Genomic DNA, 9,499 nt, shown 5'->3' with positions numbered 1-9,499 from the left:
CAATTTCCAATTGTGCCTGATGTAACAACGATACTAACAATGATCCCTGCTACAGCTACGCAGTTTAGTGTTGTGGATCTAAAGAATGCTTTCTTTAGTATTCCTATACACAAGGAGAGTAGATATTTGTTTGCGTTCACCTTGGGGGGGCGTTCATTCACATTTACTCGTGCACCTCAAGGGTATACTGAAAGTCCAAGCATTTATAGTAGAGCTTTGAAAGAGCAGCTCGACACCCTTGAATTGCCACCTACTTGTACACTGCTTCAGTATGTCGATGATTTGCTTTTGGCTGCAGATTCTGAAAGTGCTTGTAAAGAAGGCACTGTACTGTTGCTTGTTCATCTAGCTAACAATGGTCATAAAGCTTCGCTCAAAAGATTTCAATATTGTTGTCAGGAGGTCGCCTATTTAGGCTACCTCCTGTCAAAGGAGGGGAGAAGATTGACACCTGAAAGAATAAAACACATTTCTGGCATGTCTGTTCCAAATACACAGAAGGAAGTCAGAGGCTTAATAGGTATGGCTTCTTACTGTAGGTTGTGGATCCCGAACTTTTCACTAGTGATAAAACCGATGTTGTCTTTGACGAAGAAGGGCATTTCTCTGCCACTGCCATGGAAATCGGAACATCAACGATCATTTGAGCTTCTCAAAACCGCGTTATGCTCTGCACCGGTTCTGGGTACTCCAAATTATGACAAGGCCCTTGTGTTGTTTGTGCATGAATGTGATGGATGTGCTTTGGCTGTGTTAACACAGGAACACGGAGGGAAGAATAGGCCGTGCGGCTACTACTCCTCCGCCCTTGATCCTGTCGCATGCGCTTTGCAGAGATGTTTGCGAGCTGTTGCTGCTGCTGCCGTGTCCGTAAAACAGAGTGAGGGAATGGTCCTAGGCCATGATTTAATTTTGATGGTACCTCACTCTGTAGATGTCCTATTGAATAAGACTCAAATGCAACACCTCACCTCTGCACGGCTGACAAGGTATGAATTAATTCTGTTTGCCCCTCACATTCAAATTAAGAGGTGTTGTGTTCTTAATCCGGCTGAACTCTACCTTTCCCGCAAAATACTGTTTGGGTGACGAAGAATTACATGACTGTCTGTATACCACTGAACAGGAAACAAAGGGCAGGATAGATCTTATAGATACTCCTTTGGATAATGCGGAAGGGGAGCTGTTTTGTGATGGCTCCTGCTTCAAACTTCCAGATGGTACATCTACAGCTGCTTACGCAGTCACTACGTTGAGTACGGTTGTTGAAACTAAGAGAATTTCGCATAACTCCGCGCATGCCACAGAGTTTATAGCGTTGACCTGAGCTTGTGAACTCTCCGAAAGGGCGTATAGTAAAAATATATACTTATAGCCAGTATGCCTTTGGGGTGGCTCACAACTTCGGGAGGCTCTGGTCGGAAAGAGGGTTCCTAACCTCACATGGGACCAAGATTCAGCATGGTCCCCTGATAGTGCAATTGCTCTCGGCACTCTCACTCCCTAGGCAGTTAGCGATCATGAAATGTGCAGCACATCGTAAGGTCATAGATGATGTGGGAAAAGGGAATGCTTTTGCTGACCAGATAGCCAGGCAAACGGCTACAGACCTTAGCGCAGACATGTATTCTCTAAGGGAAACAAAAGATGCCTATATAATGGATGAGGGTATTGGGTCTGTGCGAGATATTCAAACTGATGCCACAATAGAAGAGTCTAAAAGGTGGGCCGAAGGAATGGGGAAACTGGATGATGATGGGTGTTGGGTGGATACATCTGAAGGAAAATGGTTGCTCCCTGATTCATATGTGCTGGCAATGGTTATGATGGCACACGGTCCTACGCATGTGTGTGCTCAGCAGATCACGAAAAGGTTGATTTTATTGAGATGGAACGGTGTAACAATCTAAAGTATGTTCTTGTGATTATTTGTGCTTTTAGTAAATGGGTCGAGGCTTTCCCCATTAAAGATGCTACTGCCATGACCACTGCAAAGACTATGGTAAAAGAATTCTTTCCACAATTTGGGCTTCCAAGGGTAATTTGGTCGGACAATGGTCCCCATTTTGTTGCAGCAGTAATTTTGCAGATATGCACAGCGTTACACATTGAAAAACAATTTCACTCAGCTAGACATCCTCAAAGTGCTGGGTTGGTAGAGAGACATAACGGTATCTTATAGAATAAGCTTGCAAAAACATGTGCCGACACCAAATTGAAATGGCCAGATGCCTTACGTATTGTATTATTAGCCATGCGTACCACACCTCAAACTAAGGCTGGGCTTTCTCCATTTGAGGTAGTGATGGGGAGACCTGCTAACATTTGGGGTCTTCCGAAGCCTAAAGCCCTGAGGGAGGTAGAAAATGTATTGCTTGTAGACTACTGTAACCAGTTGACTAAAAATCTGTATCTCATTTATCATCAGGTCCAAACAGCTTTACCTGTACGGTTTACGGGCCCAGGATACGATATTCAGCCTGGAAGTTGGGTCCTAGTGAAGGCCTACGAAAGGTCTTCCTGTCTCGCTCCTCACTGAAGGGGACCCTACCAGGTGCTGTTGGTCACTCGGACAGCAGTGCGGGTGGCTGGGAAAAAACACTGGATCCACGCGACGCATGTCAAGAAACTTCCTCACCCGACGCCACATATTACAGAAGAAGCAGATCCCCTCGCTGATGCTACAATCTCTGATCTTGGAGTAGTAAACAGCGCTGTGAGTGCATCGGAGAATTTCTCTGAGCCTGTGGAGCTTGGGGAACAGTCCATTCCGTCTCCGCACTCTTTGGAAAAGTCACTTCCGGAAAACACTGTTTCAAGTTCTGCGACTTCCGTCGCCTCCGATACGTTGCTTCCCTCAGGAAGTGACGACGCCTTGTTTTCGGATCAAACAGTTTTGGGTACCACCAGGTGCGACCTTCGACGAAAAAAAAAATAGAACTACGGCAAGGGTCTTTCCGTGCATTTGGAAAGAAGAAGTGATTGAAAGTTTTCTCTTGTAAAAGAAAGTTCCTTTCGAACAAAAGGAAAAAAAGGGATTCTGCTGGCTAGGGTTGGGAAGGACTAAGAAGTCACGCGACCGTAGTGTCGCCAGCAACGAACATTGGGGTCGTCGATTGAGAAACTACGATGCCTGTCACCTCCACTGCTGCTCTACGCACTGGACTTGTAAATAAGGGGGTGACCAGCTCGGACAACGAACAATGTTCCTGGGCCCAGAAAACGTATTGCTGTGTTGTGTTAATAATAATTGGAATTTGTGTAATTGCTTCTGTGGAACTTTGGTACTTCGAGGAAATTTACCCTCTAAAACCTCTACTGCCAATTGAGATTGTACCTACTGCATTGACTCCCTCTGTACACCTTCACACCTTGTCACCTGAGACTCCCAGCATAGACGAAAGTATCATAATAACACTTTAATGATAGTAATGAATGCAACGCATGACATTTTCAATAAGAGTAATTGTTGGGTTTGCACTCATTTACCGTAACATGGGAACAAGGGGCTAGGATGGTATATTCACCCTTTACCTTTAACGACTGCTTGCTATGTCTCTCTTAGAGCACTATTCTTTGGCCGTTGGAATGATAGCATCTCAGGGAACTTTGATGGAACTAATTTAAATGATTTTGAGAAACGTGAATTGACTCCTCTGGGATGCTCGCTTTTTGCAAATAGAAGTAAACCTAATGTTGCTTCTATTAGGCCGTCTGATAAACTATCTCTTCCTTTTCAAACTCTAATTTCCTTTAAAATGGCTCCGATAGGCAATAAGGACGCCGTGCCTCCATCCTACTCTATTAATCATAGCCCTGATTCAATTCCCTTTTGTGTACAAAGAAATGGCACTCGGCCAATGGGAGATTTTGAAGATTGTGTAAACATTGTAAATTTGACTGGGGAGAACAGGCCTCTGTATGTAGGGGGGCCTGTTTATTTCGTTTGTGGTAGTTCAGCATTTCCCTGGTTGCCCAAGGATTGGCAGGGAACCTGTTATTTAGGAATCCTGTTACCTGGGGTATTTGTAGCTAGTACATTGGAAGTTTCTAAGGCTCGCCCACGGCGGGACGAAGATGGGGATACCCCTGGGCAAGTATTGGGAGACATAGCGAAATCAGTTGTGCCCTTTTGGGGACACATAGCAAACTCTGAAAATATTAGGGGACTAGCAAGAGTACTGGAGAGAACCATCAACCGGACCACGGATATACTCTACAATATGACACTAGAACAAAAGGCAATAAGATTGGTAGCATTGGTAGCACTCCAAAATCGGATGGCATTAGATGTCATTCTGGCAGAACGTGGTGGAGTATGCAAATTAGTGGGGTCCGCTTGTTGTGTTTTCGTACCAGATTCTTCGCCGACAATTTTCAAAGCAATACAGAACTTGCACATCCTTAGTTCTGAAGTGCATGTTCCTGTGGGAGATTGGAATATTAGCGCCTGGGTCTGAGATTCTCTACGATCCTGGGGTTGGAAGGTGCTTTCTGTTATCCTGGTTATTTTGGGAATCCTGCTATTCCTTTGTTGCTGTTTCCAATTTCTACCTAGTATATGTGCAATGCTAGGGGGGTGTTGTGCTCAAGCAGTGAGCACAGTAGGGCACAAAATGTACGCCCCAGATACAGCATCTAAAGAGTTTGTGTTACAAGAGGTTCTGATGAACGACCTAATGTCTATAGACATTACAGATAATGATTCAGGATGTATGTACGACAATGCATGGAGTTATTTGCAAAAGTATTAGAAATGATATTAGCACTTGGCATAGGCCAAAAGGAGGGTCTGTCGGAATTGAAACAATATTATGCCTCCTATCGCAGCAATTGTATGTGTATTGGCCTACGCCAAGTTGTCTAAAACATCATATGCGAACAAACTCTGCGGCAAGGTCTTGACCTTAGAGAAAGTAATGTAAGTCGCCATCTTGGATTAAGCCGCCATTTTAGGTTCTCTTGTAATGTGGAAGTCACCCTGAACATCAAAATGGAGGCTGAATGACATTCTGAGTAAGATTCTGGCCGTTGTGACCTCCGAACACACAAATAATTAATATGCCTGCAGGCCACTTGTTGGGGTCGCGAACTGAGACCTTGTCCTATTGCTGACCTATGTGTAAATGTACAACTATATCAGCGAAACTAATCAAAATGCATATATTATAGGATTGACCTGGCAAGGAACCCATAGGCCCGATCCCTAGAATGGTTAACCCGCAAGGGGGTTGGCCAAGGGCTGGACAAACAATATAAAAAGCCCAAGTACGGTCTCTCTAACTAATGCATCGAACCTTCCTTACTCTGAGAGCCAAATAGCTATCCGTTTGTCAATTGACTTTGGTAACTGTTGTAGATTTTAAATAAAGCACTTGTATGTTCTTTGTAACCTGTGTTGGTGTGTTTCTTTTGGGCTTCCCGGCCTCATATTATTTTTATGTTTTCACAGAGGTACATTGTGAGGCTTTTGCAGAAGGTGATGATAGAAGGTGCAATACTGATGTGGGAATAGAGGGTGTTCCTGGTTCTCGGTGCCCATGTTGTGAAGGCTTCTTTTTGTGTAGAATATGTGAGAAATTCGACCATCCACATTGTGAGAGTGGGCTCGCTTGGGCTTTTTTGAATTTTTAATAATGAATGATGGGAGCTCAGACTCTGAGAAATGTGCAAAGCCATTCCGCTCACAATTCATCTGCTTCCCGCACAAAACGCATAGTCACATGTACTCCGGGAAGACACAGCCTACATGCGCCATCTTCCCCTGTCATACTCAGTTGGAATGTGACAGCCCTGGGTACATCAAAGCACCTCAAGAAGGGGGAAAGGCACACCTTCCTCCAGCCCTGGGCAGCCTAATTTGAATATCAAAGGCTCCATGGATCTGTTTTCCCTTTATCTAGTCCGGCTGGTGGCAGTACATACTAACGAGATAATTGAAGCAAGCCTGCTGAGGGGGTTTGGTTGCCGGACAGACAACAGGAAAGGGGGAGCTAACACCCCTTTGGGATGCAATGTGTCAACTTGAAGCTAGTTCCCACCTATCTGTATGAAAGGCAGTGAATGGTGTGTCTGTGTCCAGCAGTTACTGCAGGTGTCCCTGCAGAGCAGACCACTTTAAGAGGGATGAAGGAATAGGGATTTAGGAGAGATAGGAAGTATGCTCCCATCACAAACGTCAAGGGATCAAGGGAGACTTGGCCTTAATCAAGAGTCAAAGAGGGCTCAGTTGACCAGAGAGACACTTTGGTTTACAACAGACAGGTTCAAATGTTTGAGGACAGGACCACCCCTCTGTACAAGATATTTGTCTAGCCATTCCGTCTTGTCCGAGTATAGGCTATGCCTTTTGTTACAAAAACTGTAGTGGCATAGGCCAGTGGGTGCCAGAGCAAGTGCTGGGGTGTGGAGGCTGAAGGCGATTGGGTTGGGCGTCTAGGACCCAAGAGAACACATAAGGGCCCTGGTCACCAATCTCAGCAACAGTGGATGTTTAGCATAGGAGGGAGGCAGGGAACGCGGAGGAGAAAAGAAAGGTCTTGAGGAGCTTCCAGAATTTGAGGAGATCCGGCTCAAGAGGAAGAGGAAGGGGGAGGCTGTCCCATAGGAGAGAGCCTGCAGAGGAGAGAGATCAGCCACCAGCTTGCTGTTTAGCTAAGCGCTTGACACACAGAGAGTTGGTGCCAGAGAAACTTAAAAATCTGGAGGGAGAGTATTTAGTGAGAGCCAGTTGTGGATAGCGTGGTCGTCAGCCCCAGACAGCCTTATGGATGATGCAGAGGGATTTGAATTTGATCCTTGCAGCAACCAGGAGCCAGTGGAAAGATTTTAGGGTTGGAGAGATGCGTTCCCTGGGCTTGAAGACAAGGATAAGTCTTGCAGCCCTATTCTGGATTAGCTGGATGGGTCGTAGAGAAGAAGGGGGTAGATTAAGGAAGAGGCTATTGCAGTAGTGTAGCATAGAGATAACCAGAGCTCTTAAGCTCCTGGGGGAAAGTGAAGAAAGGGAGAATTCCTTTGAGGAGGTGGGGTTGAAAGTGGGCCTTCTTGGCAAGGTCCTGAATGTGAGGGAGGAAGGAAAGAGGGGAGTCGAAGATGACTCCAAGGTTTCTGAATTCAGATGAAGGAGAAGGGGGAGAGCCCATAGAAGATGGCCAGAGTGAGGGGATGAAAGAGGGAGCAGGAGTCTCAATAGGAAGGATCTCAGTCTTGCTGGCCTTGAGGCAGAGATCAAGGGAGGTACACCAGGACTGGATGGCAGATAGGCAGGGGAAAGAGGGCCAATATTGCCCTTAATGGTTCTGGAGGAACAGGCAGAGATCTGTTTGGAGCGGACAACTCTGGTGACTTCATCAGGTGCGATAGGAGAGAAGGAGGAGAGAAAAGCAGAGGGGATGGGAGACCATACAAAGCCGGGGGAGGGGTGACGGGGAGAGGGAAGCAAGGGTGCTCTGGATGTTCTGAGTTTTTGCAGCGAAGTGTGTGGGCAGTGCATTGCAGAGGGCCTGGGAGGGAAGAGGTGAGGAGGAGACTGCAGAATCATTGGCTAGTTCATTGCAGATTTTAAAGAGTTCAGCTGTGTTGTTGGATGCACCAGAGATGCGAGCCTGGATGTGGGCCCTTTCCATGGGGTGAATGGAGAGTCGATATTGCCTTTGGAGCAGGCGACAGGCCAGTTTGTCAGAAGGTGAGCCTGAGGGCTGCCACTTTCGTTCTGCAGGTTTGCACTTGCGTTTTAGGACTGTAAGTTCGAAGTCGTACCATGTGTTACTCTTGGAAGCATGTTTCAGGTGGATCCTCATGACTGGGGCAAGAATGTCAAGGGTATTAGTGATGGCAAGATGGAGGTTGCTGAGCGCAGAGTCAGAGGTAGAGTCTGTAGCGGGGAGAGAGAGGGGGATGAAGCTGACATTCGTTTCATCGGCCGGATGTTCGTGAATGTGGTTGGCAGGGCTCAGGGAGGTGCAGTCAGAGTGACGAGAGGACCCAGGTGAGAGGAGAGGAGAGAAGGTCTGACCAGGAGAGTGGAGTGATCCGTGGGGGGAGAGTGAAAGATCAGTGTGCACGATGGCATCAAGGGTGATTCGAGCCGAGTGAGTTGGACCAGATCGGAGAATGGAGAGGTAAAGCGAGGTGCAGAGGTCACAGAAGTGAGTGGATGCCATGATTGAGGAGTCAAAGTGGATGTTGAGGTCACCCAGGAATAGGAATTTAGAGGTGGTTGTGGGGAGAGAGTAGGAGAAATCAGCCCATTCAGAGAGGAACAGGGTTATAGAGCTAGGTGGCCTGTAGATAGTGGCAATGGTCAGAGAGGAGGTGGGAGATATGACCAGCTTTCAAACCGGGCTCTCGAAGGAAGAGTAAGGCTGGGTGGGTATGAAGGAAGAAGGAACCCACTCAGGGAAGAACAGAGCAACTCCACCAACAACACGGTTAGGGTAAGGCTAGCAGAATAGCATGGGCACACCTTGGGCACAGCTGTTTAGGTTAGTGGAGAAAGAGAAGAGAGATAACAAAGTTCAGTCATAAATCACAGGTATTTTTAAGGGGTGAACAGAGTTCCAGAGGCCCAAGTTCATCCGGTAGCAAGCTGCATGCCTGGTAGCTGTCCCATGAGGCGCTGTGGGGTGCAAGAGGAGGGCGGGCCCTCCAAAGCTCAGACAGGCACCAACAGGAGTCTGGGTGTGCGGCCTTGGTGCTAGGGGCTGGCTTCATCCACTACCGGCTACCGAATGGCCATATGTAGCAAGTGATGGAGCAATCAGTGTAGAGGCGACTTGGTTGCTGTGGCAATCCTTGGAGGCACTTCAGTGCAGTTTAAGATGGCAGCCTTGTTTCAGTGAGTAAGCCCAGCCTTGCGCTGCCAATGCTCAAGTTTGTTTTGTGAAATGAGGGGCTGAGGAGCCTTGCTGGCAGCCAATAGCCACGTGGAAGCGGACAATGGGCAACTGAAACTAGTCACACACCAACTGGCGAATGAGGCTCCAAGGAGTGCCCAAGCACTGACAGGCTTACAGTAATGAGTCGCTCCTCTGCAGGAACAATTTCAGTGATGCTGAGAGGGTGGGAAGAGGTCTGTGCCGCAATCGCTGTGCTCGCTGTGCTGAAGAAAAAGGCAGTGCACAGACAGGAGCCTTCATGTGTTCTGTTTTGGATGGGTTCCCTTTTAGGGACAGGCTGGGCATTCAGTTGTAGAGACAGTTTCTAAGGATTTGGAGTGCTGAGGGGGAGGGGATTTGGAAGTATATTTGATGTCATCTGCATATTGGTGAAAGTGGATGTTGTCGGTTCTAATAATATGTCAGAAGAATTCAATATATAGGAGGGGAGAAAGAGAAGTTCTATGTTGTACTCTGTATTTGATGGGGTTGGATTTGATGGCTATGGGAGCATGGCATTTAAGGCTGTCGTTATACTCAACGAATGGAAAAGACTCGAATGGACGACATGCAACAAAATGAATCAGATACGTGTAGATGTATTCAGCATCGAGAGACAC

The sequence above is a fragment of the Ambystoma mexicanum genome, chromosome 1q (assembly GCF_040938575.1).
Source record: "Ambystoma mexicanum isolate Mex_15411 chromosome 1q, UKY_AmexF1_1, whole genome shotgun sequence".
Classification (NCBI taxonomy): Eukaryota; Metazoa; Chordata; class Amphibia; order Caudata; family Ambystomatidae; genus Ambystoma; species Ambystoma mexicanum.
Note: the sequence above shows the minus strand (reverse complement) of the source record.